Source organism: Ornithodoros turicata, unplaced genomic scaffold (genome assembly GCF_037126465.1).
Source record: "Ornithodoros turicata isolate Travis unplaced genomic scaffold, ASM3712646v1 Chromosome12, whole genome shotgun sequence".
Lineage (NCBI taxonomy): Eukaryota > Metazoa > Arthropoda > Arachnida > Ixodida > Argasidae > Ornithodoros > Ornithodoros turicata.
The window spans coordinates 305200-319951 of NW_026999301.1; the positions used below are offsets into that span (position 1 = coordinate 305200).

At 45.3% G+C, this 14752-nt stretch overlaps 1 protein-coding gene across 2 annotated transcripts in view; it reads right to left on the bottom strand.

Annotated features, from left to right (window-relative positions):
• Positions 1-14752, bottom strand: part of LOC135371660 (uncharacterized) — a 68884-nt gene that overhangs the window by 36704 nt on the left and 17428 nt on the right. The window lies entirely within an intron of this gene.

The window sequence follows — 14752 nt, forward strand, 5'->3', positions numbered from 1 at the left end:
AGGGTACGTCCTTTGACAGGTGTTATGTCAGCTGCATACTCCTGTCCAAACGCAGTTCTGGTTTAGCGAATGTATGGTGAGACTATGCTTAGGCTGCGCGTAAAATCTGCTGCCATAAGTTACATTCGGTGAGTCAATTTAACGAGATGAAACTCTTTCGTTGGGAATTCAATTGCCACACATTTCTGTCAAAAACGGCAAAATCGGATTTGCGGAAAGATCACGATCAGAAAATTCACGAATAAAAGGCACACCCGGAAATGCGTACGTTCACAGTGTGTATGGGACTGTTACGTACAGTACTAATTTGAAGAAAATGAAATGCATACTGGTCTTGCGCAGTGACGTAGCTAGGGGATGGCGTAGGGGTATGTGGGTGTTCAAGTACCCCCGAAATCGTACCATCGGCGGTGCATTAGGGAGGGGGAGACGAGGGCGAAATCCCCTCTCCCCCCCATGTGAAGTCCCCATAGAACCCCTCACGAAATATTTTTCTGGCTACGTCAATAGTCTCCCGCATTGCGCCGGCAAGTGATCCCGGCTGTAGCAGACGATTCTAGCGGCCATCACAATTTCGCCAGTTTCCTCCTGTTCTTTCTTCCCAAGTTGACAGTATGTTATACTAAAACACACTATTAGGGTAAAGTGGGGCAAGATGCGACAGTTCTTGTTCGACACCGCTTGTTTCAGACACGTGTTGCTCCACGCGCTTGGAACTTTACTCATAAGTGGCTCTGCATTTCCGCTTTATTGCACGATCAGAATTATCCGGATTGGTGTTTGCATTGAAGAGAGAGAGAGATAGAAAAAAAAACGGTTACTTTTGCCTGGAATGCCTGCAAAAAAAAAAGGCGCGATTTTCTGTGGTCCTCTTTCTTGTCAGCTGTGCAGCAGCGTGTTGCAGACTTATTCTGTAAATCGGCATCTTATTTCTTTATTCATCCATCTAGATACATGCAAAATATGGGCACTCTTGGTCATACGGTGTTTTAATGCAACCGATGATATGCAAGGGGCAGGACGCGACAACTTAATGAAATTTAGAAACTGATAAGTCAACTATCAGGCGGTTTTATTCCTGTTCGTCAGATATTCCGTTTCTTCTCTCTTTCTCGTTTTTTTTTTTTTTTTGCTTATCGCCTAGGGTTTTCCTGTTACCCAGGATATTTCCAGCAAAGCCGAAGCGCACTCACAAAGCGGGCGACCAGCGACACATCAGACCGGCGGCGCCTTATTTTCAAAGAACGATGGAGAGAAATGGCACCGGGTTCTGTGTGGGTTTATTGAACATAATGTGGGCGGTGAGCTCAAGGAGGCTGTATATGTGCTATATTGCAAAAACTAATTTGTATAGTTCATTACCACAGCGTGTCTAATCCCGCCCCGAGGGTTGGGGCAAGGTGAGACAATCTGCATTTTTGAATTTCTTGTTCAGTGTTCATTTTAGAACCGCCTACGTACGCTGATTTACAGATCAGAAGTTCGAGACCTCTGAGAATGTGCCTATTTTTTTAACGCGTAAAATAATAATTCCATAGCCAATATGCAAATTCCTGTATCATCTTGCCCCACCTTCCCCTCGATCACTTTCAGGCAGGGCATCTTTGCGAGAGCAGCCTTACACGATCGAGATGACAAAGCCTGAAGATGCTCAGCTTTCTCACCAAGTACAAGGGAAGAAGAACCAGGGGCGCGAAGCTGTAGTAGAAATCTATTGTAGCTGAAAACTCACGTGACCTCCAGAGCTGGACCAATGACTGAGGACTATCCACCCTTTTTTTTTTCTTTTTTGATTATGTCGCGAATGACGTAAATGACGTGCATTCCGTTTCTCTGTCACTACTTTCCTCCTCTCTGCTCTGCTTCCCGTCTTCTTTTGTTGTTCCTTTTTTATTCCACTCACTGTTTTTTTGGTTAGGAGGACTTACAATTCAGTGGGAGTTACAGGAATACGACAGAGCCTTGGTTGTTTTTCTCACATGAAGTATTTTATTGTGCGACATACGGTTATGCAAGCAAGACGTACACATCATGACTGCGGTAACGAAAACAACATGACATTAATATTGCTCCGGAATTTGCTTGAAGAGGCATGATAATGTCGGACTGCCTCTGGGCAAGGGCTGCTACTGGGGACTTGAGCTCAGTGGCTGCAAGATGAAAAATATTGGTGTCAGATATACAGCTATGCATGTGAAAGTTGCAATGTAAATAGAAAGAATAAATGTGCTATTGAACGCGAAAAATAAGAACGGTGGTAGGGTTGTGAGAAGCTCGCAGTCATGGGGTGTGATGAGCGACCCTAGTACAAAAAATACCTTTTATTGCGCCACTTCACAATACTATATTCAGGCCGAATAGCCTGACAAACTTGGCAGCGCTACGTACAGAACAGCTACTAAGTCAACGTTGGACGAAACTTGTCGCGCGAAATCACCCAGAATCAGACTTACAGTAGCGTCATACCTTTATAGAGTACGACCTGAGCGGGTATTTGATCATAACATTTAGATGATATTATTTTACGAAATGAAATATAGTGTGTACCACCGTATCTGCAAAGCTACGCTGTCTGCCTTGGTCACAGCGTATTCCGGTCCCGATTTACGGTAACTGTTAAGCAACTTATTCACAATACACGAAGTGAATGCGGTGTTGTAAGGCAACAAGCAATGACAAATGACTTACCTGTCGGCAGTCGTTGACCGGGTATCGGGTACAAGGCGTTCGGACGCTCGAACAGTTTCTACACCAAGAAGCAGAGCAGAAATGTTGCGCAGGCATCTTCCCTTGCAGCTGTGACTGTTCGAGGACACTCACATGAATACAGCTTGCGTTTTTAAACAGGAAAAATCACAACTCATAGTCCAACCCAACCGCTACACAACACGAGCCGTCCGAAACGGACGCCGGCGACTACGTGGACGACGGTTCCAACCGGCACAGCCGCCGCGCTGTCGCCTGTTTGAACGGTCGCGAACAAATTTGAAAACGGCCAATCATCGCTCAGAAAACGAATTCATCCTCATGGGAACCAACCAGTAATCACTAGCCACCGGATGTCTCCATGCAGTTCAATTTTGTGACGTTTTCTGACGTCCGATGACGTGAAACGCATGAAGCGCCTCACTTTATCCCGCAAAAGAACTGGCGGGTTTCGAGCCCTTGGAAGAACTGCCATGCCAGTTTATTTTGCTTGCGGGACAGTTGCGCTAACCGAAGCGCAAGCCCTCTTTGACCAGTATAGCCTTCTAACCAAAATACTTTTACTTCGCTGTCGCCATTCATTATCGTACAGCCTATAGCAGACACACACACACACACACACACGTGTCACTAAAACCATCAAACGGAAAGCGGAAAAAAATGTCCCCTGAAGAAAAGTCCCCCAAAGTGTTCCCGGTAAAAATTAACCACGACTGGTAGCGCCATTCGGACTGTCGGCGGTATGCAGGCGGCGGCTTTTTTTCTCTCTCTTTTTTTTTTTTTTTGTACTCCAAACTAGTTAATCTCGTAAGTGCGAAGGCCTGAAGGAACTCCTCGTGGAATATTACTGCCGTTTACCATTTGAAGTATTAAAATTGCATAGCGTTTTTGTAATACACAGGTATAATTACTGAAGAAGACAAATATTGGTATCCGTTCTAATGAAATAAGATAGAACACCAAAACTTTTACCGGACATACTTTTCGTCTTCTTGAATTTTCATTCACACTTTTCTGCTTTTTATACTAAAAGGCGATTGTGTAGACGATGCCTTGGAGAGGCGGGGGGGGGGGGGGGCGTTTACACAAAGAAAAGCTGGTCTACCTGCCGTGGAGAGTGACAAGTTGCGCTCAAAAAATAACAGAAACTAAACGAAATTTTGCCTTGGTGATTTGTCTTTTCGTGAAAGTAAAATGCTGAGGGTAGTGACGACGAAAGGCGACACACAGAGACAAAGTTTGGAGAACTTTGTGTGTGTGTCTGTTTTCGTCGTTCCTAGTCTCGGGAGCGCCAGTTGTTGTATTAGCAATTCTTTCATTGTTATGGTCAGCTTATTACACATATAGACACTGTAAGCTTCTCTGTATGTATACACCTGCCAGTTTCGTTCATATATTTAAAATATAAAGTTAAGGATTTCTGTTTGAGCGTAGTTAACATACAGCAGCTGATTCCAAACCCAAATAATCAATACGTTCGCGCACGGAATCGCCAGAAATGTTGTCCAATCGCTGTTTGTTCTGTATTCATGGTAGCCTCGTGAACATTCCACACGTGGAATCCATAACCAGAGCTCCCAGGTGAGAGTAACTATTCCACCGTTTAATACTCGACGTTGAGCCATAAAACGGTTTCGTAGTGCAAGAAAACTTTGGGTTTGAGGAGCGTGGTTTGCCGTTCTTTTGAGATTTCCATTTATTATCGTTCAGTAGTCGCCGGAACAAAGGCTATATATATGCCATACCACGGACGTATTTTCAATATAGCGTCTAACCTTTTCGGTAAATCCCAATTCACTTCGATAAACATCCTACGAATTAAGTTTTTGTTTCGTTTGTGTTAAGTCAAATTTTTCTCAGAATTGAATTTGTACTTTACAACTTGAATGCGCCACAAGAGCACACTACAGGAGGAGGAGGAGGAGGAGGAGTGTCGTTGGGAGGAACCCGAGAGGTCTGCCTGCCTGATTAGGCGGCATGTTTCTCGGGAAGGGAAAGGTGGTGGAGAGGAGGAGAGGAAAGGGTGAAGTGGAAGACCGAGCGGAATCCGCTCGGGGGGAGGATAGCTGCGTCCATGGGCCGACTTCAGGGGAACTGTGCCGGCGTACGCCTATTACACATCTGAGGGAAACCCAGGAAAAACCCCAGACGGCACAGCCGGCCCGCGGATTCGAACCGCGGACCTCCCAGTCTCCAAGCACACTGGTAGCACACTGGTAGCACTGGAGCTGGTAGCACACTACACATTCTGACAAGCAGCGCATTTCGCGACACACATGCATCTGGTACGGTCAAACAAACCACTATCCCGTACCACACGATATTAGAGAATTAAAATTGCGGAGTTTGTCGGGCACATGATAACTATAAGAGCCTAGAGCGCTGGATCACACCCGGTAGGGCCACACAATGGACTTTTTTTTCCGCATGTGACTGCCCGTACCTCCTTTCCCTTGACATTTTTTTCGGGGATCATTTTTTCGGAGGACGTTTTTGCCGGGGACATTGTTTCCGGATACCGCGTGGGGTGCTGCTGCTTTTTGCGCCTGACAAGATAATTGCGTGCTTGTCTCCGTGGCTGTTCAGAACTGAAGTCGAGAACGCACCTTGCACATTCATGTGAATGAAATCAGGAAACCTCCCACATTAACAAAAAAAAAAAAGAAAAGAAAGAAGCCACTAGGCCAAGTTCAATTATGTCATCAACATCGACGTAGGGCGGGGTGTGAATGTGCGTAGCGCTTGTGTTGTTGCTTAAAGGCGAGCTAAGAACGTCCTTCAGGGAAAAATAAAAATAAAGCGTTTTGCCACTAAGCAACGTCACAAACGCAATTGTGAAACACGCGCAAACATCACAAACGAGATTGCCAGGTGGCCTGATGAGTCCAGTTCCGAGCATTCTCTGTCGGGTTGACAATTTGGCGATTTGGTTTTCAAGGCCGGAAATTTCAACCTCAAATATCGGAACAAACTTCAGAATCGGCTGAGATGGCAGAATTATAGAATGAAATATTGCCTGCAACATTTCAATGGGGCCGGTGTGTCTATCAGGGCCGGATCCGGGATTCTTCTGAAGGAGATGGGGGTCAAGCGTTGGACAGCGTATGCTACTGTTAAATGGAGAATTAGACAGTATATTCGAGACAGCCTAAGAAGAATAACTGTGTTTAATCATAACCGCACACACAGGCAAGTACGCTATACATCGCCGCGAACATGCCTCTCTCGTACTTTTTCTTTTGCTCTCACGCGCAGCGCTCTACAACGGCCGTCGCGCTCCAGCGGCGCCAGTAGCCGGCCTGTAGCACATATACAGCGTGTCACAAATAAATACGAACAGATTATATATATATATATAAGGAAAGAATACCCCAGAGACTGAAGTAGGGAGTGGGGGAAAGTTATTTATTAAACTGGCATTAAAACTAGGGTCTGGGGAAGTCTACGTTTCGGCGGAGGCTCCGCCTTCCTCGGGACTAAGACGAAAATATATGTATAAGATTCCTTAAAAGGTTACAAAACTGTCGTCACAGCCGGTACAATTCCACTGGGAATTCAAGAATTCCCAGTGGAATTGTACCGGTGTCGTTCATCTGGTGTCTTTTTTCCCTATCGATATACAACATCCTTGTCGTTCGAACCTGCATTTTGTAGCGTATATATATATATATATCCAGTGCTGGCATGGCGATGTTTGAGTTACAAACATATGCTACACGTGCAGCCAAAGAGCTCCCGCTATTTTTTTCTTGTATACTTCACTGGCTTTGCACTGGGCTTTCAGTGAGTGAGTTATCTCACCCTGACGGGAGGAATCACGTGTTACGTGACCCTCTGACGCCATCCACTCAAACGTTGCCTGCCTGCGTACTGTTGATGAGACCCAACAAGGCCGAAACAGCCGTCCAGTAGTGGCATGGCAACGTTTGACTTACAAACTTATGCTATACGTGCAGCCAAAGAGCTCCTGCTAATTTTTTTCCCGTATGCACTTGACTGGCTTTGCACAGGGCATTCAGAGATGTCTTAGGACACCCTGACGAGAGGCACCACGTGCCACGTGACGTTCTGACGCCATACCCTCAAACGCTGCCTGCCTGCGTACTGCTGATGAGGCCCAAGAAGGCCGTAACAGCTGTCCAGTAGTGGCATGGCGACGTTTGACTTACAAACATATGCTACACGTGCAGCCAAAGAACTCCTGCTAATTTCCCCCTTATATATATGTCCCATTCCCTGTTCCATTGTCCTGTTCCCTTTCCATTATATGTATATATATATATATATATATATATAATGAGGGAAATAAGCCATTAAATAAACAATGATGATGATGATTAGAGTTTTTTTGGCGCAGCGACTACAAAGGTCATAATGCGCCAAACACGGTTAAAAATAAACAAGTAAATGACACTAGATGTGTTTGAACTTCAAAATTACAGATTAAGATGGCTTCTATGGCTGCACGCAGAGAAACAGATACTCATGGAACGATGCGACAGCACCAAAGGACACGTGTTTCGCCGTGTTTGCGGCTCATCAGCTCTGGGTAGCTGCGCATCGTTCGGAATTGGCAAAACAGGGGTCGCTCAGCGAGCGACGCCTGGGAGGGTGCCTGAGCACTCCTCAGTGCCACAATGCAAGCGAGTAAATTATAATAAGGGAAAAAGCCATTAAATAAACAAGTAAATGACACTAGATGTGTTTGAAATTCAAAATTACAGATTAAGAAGCCTGCAGATAGAAGCCATCTTAATCTGTCATTTTGAATTTCAAACACATCCGGCGGGCTGTCATCCATGTAATGGCAGGAGATGCCGGATTTGCAAGTTAATGCAGACCGCACAAACGGTCAGAAGTACGAATTCCAACTTCACCGTCAAGATCAACGCAGACGTAGAAGCAGACGTAGACATTTAGCTCTTTCGTCCTGAAGAAGGCGGAGCTTCCTCCGTAACGTACTCTCTTAGAAATTAACTTCACCGCATAGCACGCTCGTACCCAACCATCATCTCGAATGATATCGTTATCTTCCATGATTTGTTGAAAAAGGGAGGCGTACGCCTTTTTGTGACACTTATGCTGTTCATAATTGTCACAAAAAAATGCGTACGCTAAAAAAACGTAAGTTTTAATAAACCCCTTTTTTGTTACTTCCCCTACTCTCCTCTCTCTCTCTCTCTCTCTCTCTCTCTCTATATATATATATATATATATATATCACTTTTTCCTAGATGAAATCAATTGCAATATAGTATATGCTGAAGGGCACTCCTTAAGAGGGCATTAGCGAACTCATAAGGCAACGTCTTAATTAACTTTCAAGAATTAACTTTTTAATTACAAAAGCTACGAAGTTGTCACAATGAGAACATCTGGTGGAGTAGCCAGTTCTGACTGGGTCGGGACTAACCTCTCCATATTTTTCTCTTTTTCCAATCCAATCCAGAACATCTGGTCCCTTCGGTCACGTGATACCAGAGCCGTTTTCAGAACAAAAATCAGTTCTATACATCGTCCCAAAAAATTCGTGAAGGAACGCCATTTTTTTCTTTAGCTTGTTCATTGCGCATCTTCGGAGACGCGATTTTCATTCACCCACAATGTGAAAGGGTGAAACAGCATACCAGACCTGTGCCCGTTACCAAAAAAAAGGAACTAAATACCGTTACCCGTTACTTCAGAAAAAAGTAACTAAATACGTTACTCGTTACCAACATACAAAAGTAACGAGTTCTCGTTACTCACAGGTAACGAGTTACTTTTACGTTACCGCCGCATAGCTAAAGGAGCCAACAAACATGCCGTCATTTGCCTTCAACCCTTTATTAATAAGGAATTACACTTCAGAAGAAGCTGACACTCGAAATTTGTCGTCCGTCCTTCGTGTTCCGTGTCTCTCGGCCCCTTACCATGACTCTATATCAGCTTGCCTGGACCTTCTCCCTCCTTTCTGAAGTCGGGGTGCTTCGAGATTATGAAAACACAAGAAAAAACACTTTTCGTGCCACCAATCACCAGCGGTTCCCCAAAACAGACGAGGGGCTGCGTCATAATTTAGGGCGCTCAGAAGCTTAGCAAAGACAAGGAATGTCTAGAAGTCGAAACGCGTTTTTTGTTGCCATAGCACAATTGGTGCCCATTCTTGTGAAGGAGTGATGGTCGGAGATTACGGAAACAAGAGAAAAGACAACAACACATCCAGCGAGGGCCTTGAGTCACAAGTTGTCGTGGGTCACGTAGGTCAAGTCTGCACGCATTGCGCCACGCGGAGTGCCGAAATGTGCTCCCCCGCGCTGAAGAAAAGGAACGAGTAACGTCAGTAACGAGTTACCAAGTTTTGTAACTGATTCCGTTACTATTACAATTTTTAAAAAAGTAACTGAATCGTTACTTCGTTACCAAAAAAAGTAACCGTTACCAAGTAACGAGTTACTTGTAACGAGTTAGGCACAACTCTGCAGCATACTATCGCCTCTTGGGAGTATCCGCGCGTGACACCACGCAGCCCGTTCTATGCATTCTCAAGTGGAACCGTACGTTTGCGTAGAGACCGCCGTAATCAGAATGGCCGATTTTTTAAGTGAAAATAATGTGGAATCTTTCAGGGCCGCCAACCGCACAGAAGCAACCACCATATTTATAATGTATCTAACAATGCGCAACAAGATACAGCCACTCGCGTCGGTCTTTGCCAAAACACCTGTAAGTGGTACGTCGAGATGATTCACAAAATCCTAGCTTGCTAGTAAATACTAGGCAGATTTCTCTGACTCCAGCCACTTGTGACATCATGTTTTTGACTGAATCTCGTATTCCTTTCGTCCTTTTGGCACATTACTGCGCACAGTTTCGTCACTGAAACCTACATCGTACGTCCGCTTCCATACAAATAAACACGTGTCGTCACGACATATTGTCTGAACTTGTGCTTCAGGGTTTCCAATATCTTCACAAATAATAACGCTAAAGATATCCTCATAGAAAAAATTATACTGAGGAGTGTAGACCACAAATATGCAGATCACAATTGAAATGAATGTTTTACTCGGCTACCGCCGTGGTTTTGCAGCCCGTCGGCTGTGAAATGGTCGGTGGGTAATTTTTTGGACAACGTAGAACTTCCGTTCTCACTGTGGGGCTCGTCAACCAAATTACCGATAGCAATATCGCCTCTCTCGAAATGAAGTTGCCGCTTGATCGGTGCATCTGACCGTGATACAGCACCCAGCGGTGTTTCACCGCCAAGAAAGCAGCAACAATAAATCATTTTGCAGTTCCTCATTCAGGTTTATCGAAACTAGAAGGAAAGAAATAGAATATATGCGCTCATGTTGGGCACACCTCAAGCAATGGTAGAACGCGCGTCAGGAGAGCTATTCGCTGCGAGTCTAGTGCCCTCGGTGGAAATATCACGAGAAATGGAAGAGTTCTTTTAGGTTCGAGTCCTACAGCTGGCTAACCTTTTCAGTGACTTTCATCTTCTTCTTTTAGGTGTTTGCACAGTTAGCGATGCAACAGTTCCAGTGTGGGGAAAAAAAAAGAGAAAAAAAAGACGCTCGCTCGAGAAAAAAAGATATCGTTCTTTGCTTGAACGTGACAGTAGGCGGTTACTGAGGGGTGCACAGATCTTTTCTGTGGTGGGTAGTTCTCCGGGACAACCCGAGGAATCACATTCTTTTTCCATTGGCATAACTCTCGTTCAACCTTTTCCGTCTCCGTGGTGCATCGTACGGCCAATTCCCAGGAGTCTAACCTACTGTGACCATATTCCTCCCGCCCCAAGGTTGGACATCTGCAGTGACAGGCCGGGATGGGGGTTGGGGGGGGGGGGGCGATTGTTGCCACCCAACAAATCAAATCGTTCCCAATGTCATTATGTCTAAACGACTTTTATTTATCTATTTTGACGTACTATCTAGCGAACATATCAAGCGCTTCGAATGTGTTCTATAATACTTGTGTTTAGTGTCTTTCGCTTCACTTAATACTTGGAGATATGGAGTGTAAATGTCAGCCCGACCTCGCTGACCGAGCGGTATCATTTCGTCATATGATCGTCAGTTCCGCGATTATTGATCATTTTATCAAGACCATACTCCCACCGAGGCAGCTCGATGAAAGCATGAGGAGCGTTCGCTCTAGGAATGGATTGACTGTAATGCGCCATAATTTTCCATTGGCTAGACAGTGGAAAGATGCGAGCCGAGAGAGGACGATATGGAAGTCAAAAGCTGTTTTGTTGTTAGACCGCATCCTTTTTCCAAGTAGTGCTCGTTGCAGCCAAAAGCTTGGCAAGACGCCGTCCAGGAAGCTGGCTGAAGGTATAGCGTGACTGTGACTCTGAAAAACCGGGACCTGTCCCGCCACAAGTGGGACGTCTGGTTACATTAATCCAATCCCACCTTCCGCGGATGTCATTCCCCGCCGCTATGGCAGACACCATTGGATTCATGACGATCCGTTTGCGCGGATGAGCTACTTTGACTGCGACAGTTCCAGAACTTCCTCGTCAACGTAGTTAAATTCAATAGCTCAGGGAAAAAAGTGCTGACGCCAGGATTGGAGTCTGAGGCTTCTAATTTCCGGTGAGAACCATGACAGCAGGACTTTCTCCTGACCCACAGTGTCTCGAGTACAAGAGGGGGCGGACAACTAATCACCACTCTCCCCATTCTCTCTTACGTCTTTCTCGTTCGTTCGTTCATTCATTCATTCATTCAGACACGAGGCAGGACGACATCATGTGCATAGTACGTAAACACCGAGATATTAGCCGAGGTGGGCTACAAACATGAACGACACAAACACGTAAGCCTTGGAGGCTTACGCCAAGGGTCAATGGACCGTGGACAATGAACATACGCGTGGTATCCTAGCGGCTCTCCAGCGAACCATGCTCGGCGTGCGTCAAAACAAATCTACGTGGGTAGCACAAAGGACCAACACCGGTCCAGAGTGGGACCGACGAGCTCGCGCCGTTCGTGCGGCCTCCCCACTGGTCTCTACTTCTGTCGTCCACATACTGCGCCAGCTAGTGAAGAGCGAGATAACCCTCCCCGGCGCCGCAAGGACGCATGCGCATAAGCCAATGCGAAAAAAAAAAGTGCACATATATCTCCCTGTTTACAAACAAAGGACCTCAGATGGTAGAAGAGCGCCGCCAACTTGATAGACTGCAAATACTATAGCAAAAAATCAATAAGTCACAAGAAAGCCACGTTTACATGCATTTCTTCATATTGTAATGCTTTTACGCAATTCCTTGCAACTTATTAGTTGTATGGCCCTGTTCTGCTCCACTTTACTGGTAACCTTATCTTTTTGGTCGCCCTCTCTAAAGATGGCTTCCACCTTCAGAAGCCTGAAGGGAAAGAGTTTCTCTCGGAGTGCACGTGGTGTCTCTATACAAAGCAAGCACGAACTAATCATTCAAGTCGTAATAACAAACCATATTCTACACCAGATTACGACGTTGACTTTCGAGACGATGCAACCAACGCTTGGGAGGAACCTTCTTTCCTTTCCGCGGTGAACCGGGAACGCGAATGAAGACACCAAAGTGACTAAAACGTGACCGCTGATTTAGTGGTAGTTTCTACCACTAAAGCGGTAACTGCATACGACGATTTCTCGACGGAAAAACGGCCAACTTTTTCAACGGCACAACAACTCGTCGGAGAAACGGCGGAGCGAACCGCATGCACAGATTTCCATTGAGGCCGCAATTTCCATAGGCCGCCACCGTCCACTGCAGTGGACGGTTGCGGCCTAGTGGTCGTTCCGTTAGTCCGTGTTAAATATTTGCTTCAAATTAGCTGATAAATATTTTGCTACACATAGAAACGTTATAGTGGCACAGAGAAGACGTTCTTGCGGTCAAATCAAATCAAATCAAATCAAATCAAATCAAAATATTTTTATTTGGAACTCTAGATACACATGCGACAGCGAGGACAAAGCCTGTGCTGCTGTCCCGAACATGATAGAACACAGCAATAAACGCACGTCTTGTGTGCCTACCGAGTTATAACCAGTTTGTAAACATAAACTAATGTCTATATTGTAATGGGAGTGCGTTCCATAGCTTTGGACCTTTATACCCCAATTTTTGTAGTCCAACGTTAGTCCTTTGTTGTGGCATTCTGAGATACATATCATCTCTTCTTAAACTGTAAGAGCAGGTAAAATACTCCAACTGAACCACGCAGGAAGTATGCTTTGAATAAACCGCACGGGTGCATGAATAGTAGCACCTTATATTTGAGTAACGTAAAAATATCCATGACCGATAATACGATGAACGCAGAGTAAATCGACTGTCCCGGTTCTATTCTCAGTACTAGTCTCAAGGCGCGTTTCTGCAATACCAAAAGCGGTTGGAGAGCACTCCGATAAGTTAAGCCATAAATTTCCAACGCACAATGCAGATGTAAATGAACTAGTGCATAACAAATTTTAAGAAGAACATTAATAGGAAATACTGACGCCACTTTCGAGAGCGCTTGAAGGCCTGCCAGCATTTTTCGTTTCAGTGCGTTTACATGGTGTTGCCATGTGAGGTGTTCATTTAGTGTCACCCCTAGAAACTTCACTGAGTGGACGCGAGAAAGTACATGGGAATCAAAGTGGACTTGTAGGTTTTCTAAATATACTAACCTCTGAGCTGGGTGGAAGACCACATAAGTTGATTTAGTGAAATTAGGTACTAACCGGTTCAAGCACGGCCATAGCGATAGTTTGGATAGAATCCTATTCGCTTCTCGGTATAGAGTTTCTGGTGTATCTGCGTCAACGAATAGATTGGTGTCATCTGCGTAAAGGGTGCAGTCTGTTGATATAAACCCAGGGAGATCATTTATGTATATTGAGAACAGAAGTGGGCCCAAGATCGACCCCTGAGGAACACCCATTGTGCATTCGGCAAGACTTGACTGGACTTTACCAATCGTGACATATTGTTTTCTACCTTTCAAATAGCTGCTGATTAGTTGAAGTGGTAAATCTCTTATCCCATATCTTTCAAATTTCTGTAATAAGACATCATGATTAATAAGATCAAACGCTCGTGTTAAGTCCACAAAGATACCCACCGTTAATCGTTTTGAATCAATGCTTTCTCTAATCCTCTCAATGACATTGCCTAGGGCTAATTTTGTGGATCTACCCTTCCTAAATCCAAATTGCGAGTCGGACAAAATGTTATTATTTTCAAGATAAGATGTCAGTCTGCGCAAGATTAGCTTTTCAACTATCTTGCTCAATACTGAAAGCACTGCCACGGGCCTATAGTTCAGAACAGAACGTCTATTCTATCTATTCACGAACCAAGCGCTACAAAAGCGCCCTCAGACAGCAGGCGGCGGACGACAGCATACTTCCCAGTTCCAAGGTTGGTCATACGGGCATCCGAAATGCCCGCCACGTCCGCTCGTGGAACGGTAACGCGTAGAGTGATCCTATTGGCTGCCCTCGAGCGGCCGCTTCCGCTCTCCGCCGGTTTGTTCTGTCCACCGCTGCCGTGAGAAATCGCTGACGTTCCCATTGCTCGCTTCGGCTCACCGGAAAAACGGTGGCGGTGGCCAGTTTCCTCTCGAGAATTCGTCGTATGCGGTTACCACTTAATACAAAGATGCGACACTTGACCTTCGTGAAGGAATACGGTTTTGTGAAACGGCGGTGTTCAACGTCCGCACTATTCCGGTTTCGGTCTGTCTCCCAGCGTCATGATTACGCCACGGTGAGGTTTCTGTTAAATCAAACAACTCGGGAAATAGTGCTGACGCCGGCATTCACAAATTTGGAAATCAGAATGCCCGGGTTCCAATCCTGGCGTCGGCACCTTTTCTCTGAGTCGTTTGATTTCATTGATTCTGGGCGTTGGAGGCTTACGTCTTTGTGTAGTCGATGTTTGTAGTGCGCCTCGGCCAATTTCTCTGTGTCGTAAACAGACCTTTCACAACGTAGCTGGACGCAGCATTTGCTTCACAAATGTTGAAACCCCTTTTACCCCACAGCAGTAATGATACATATCATCATCTCCTTC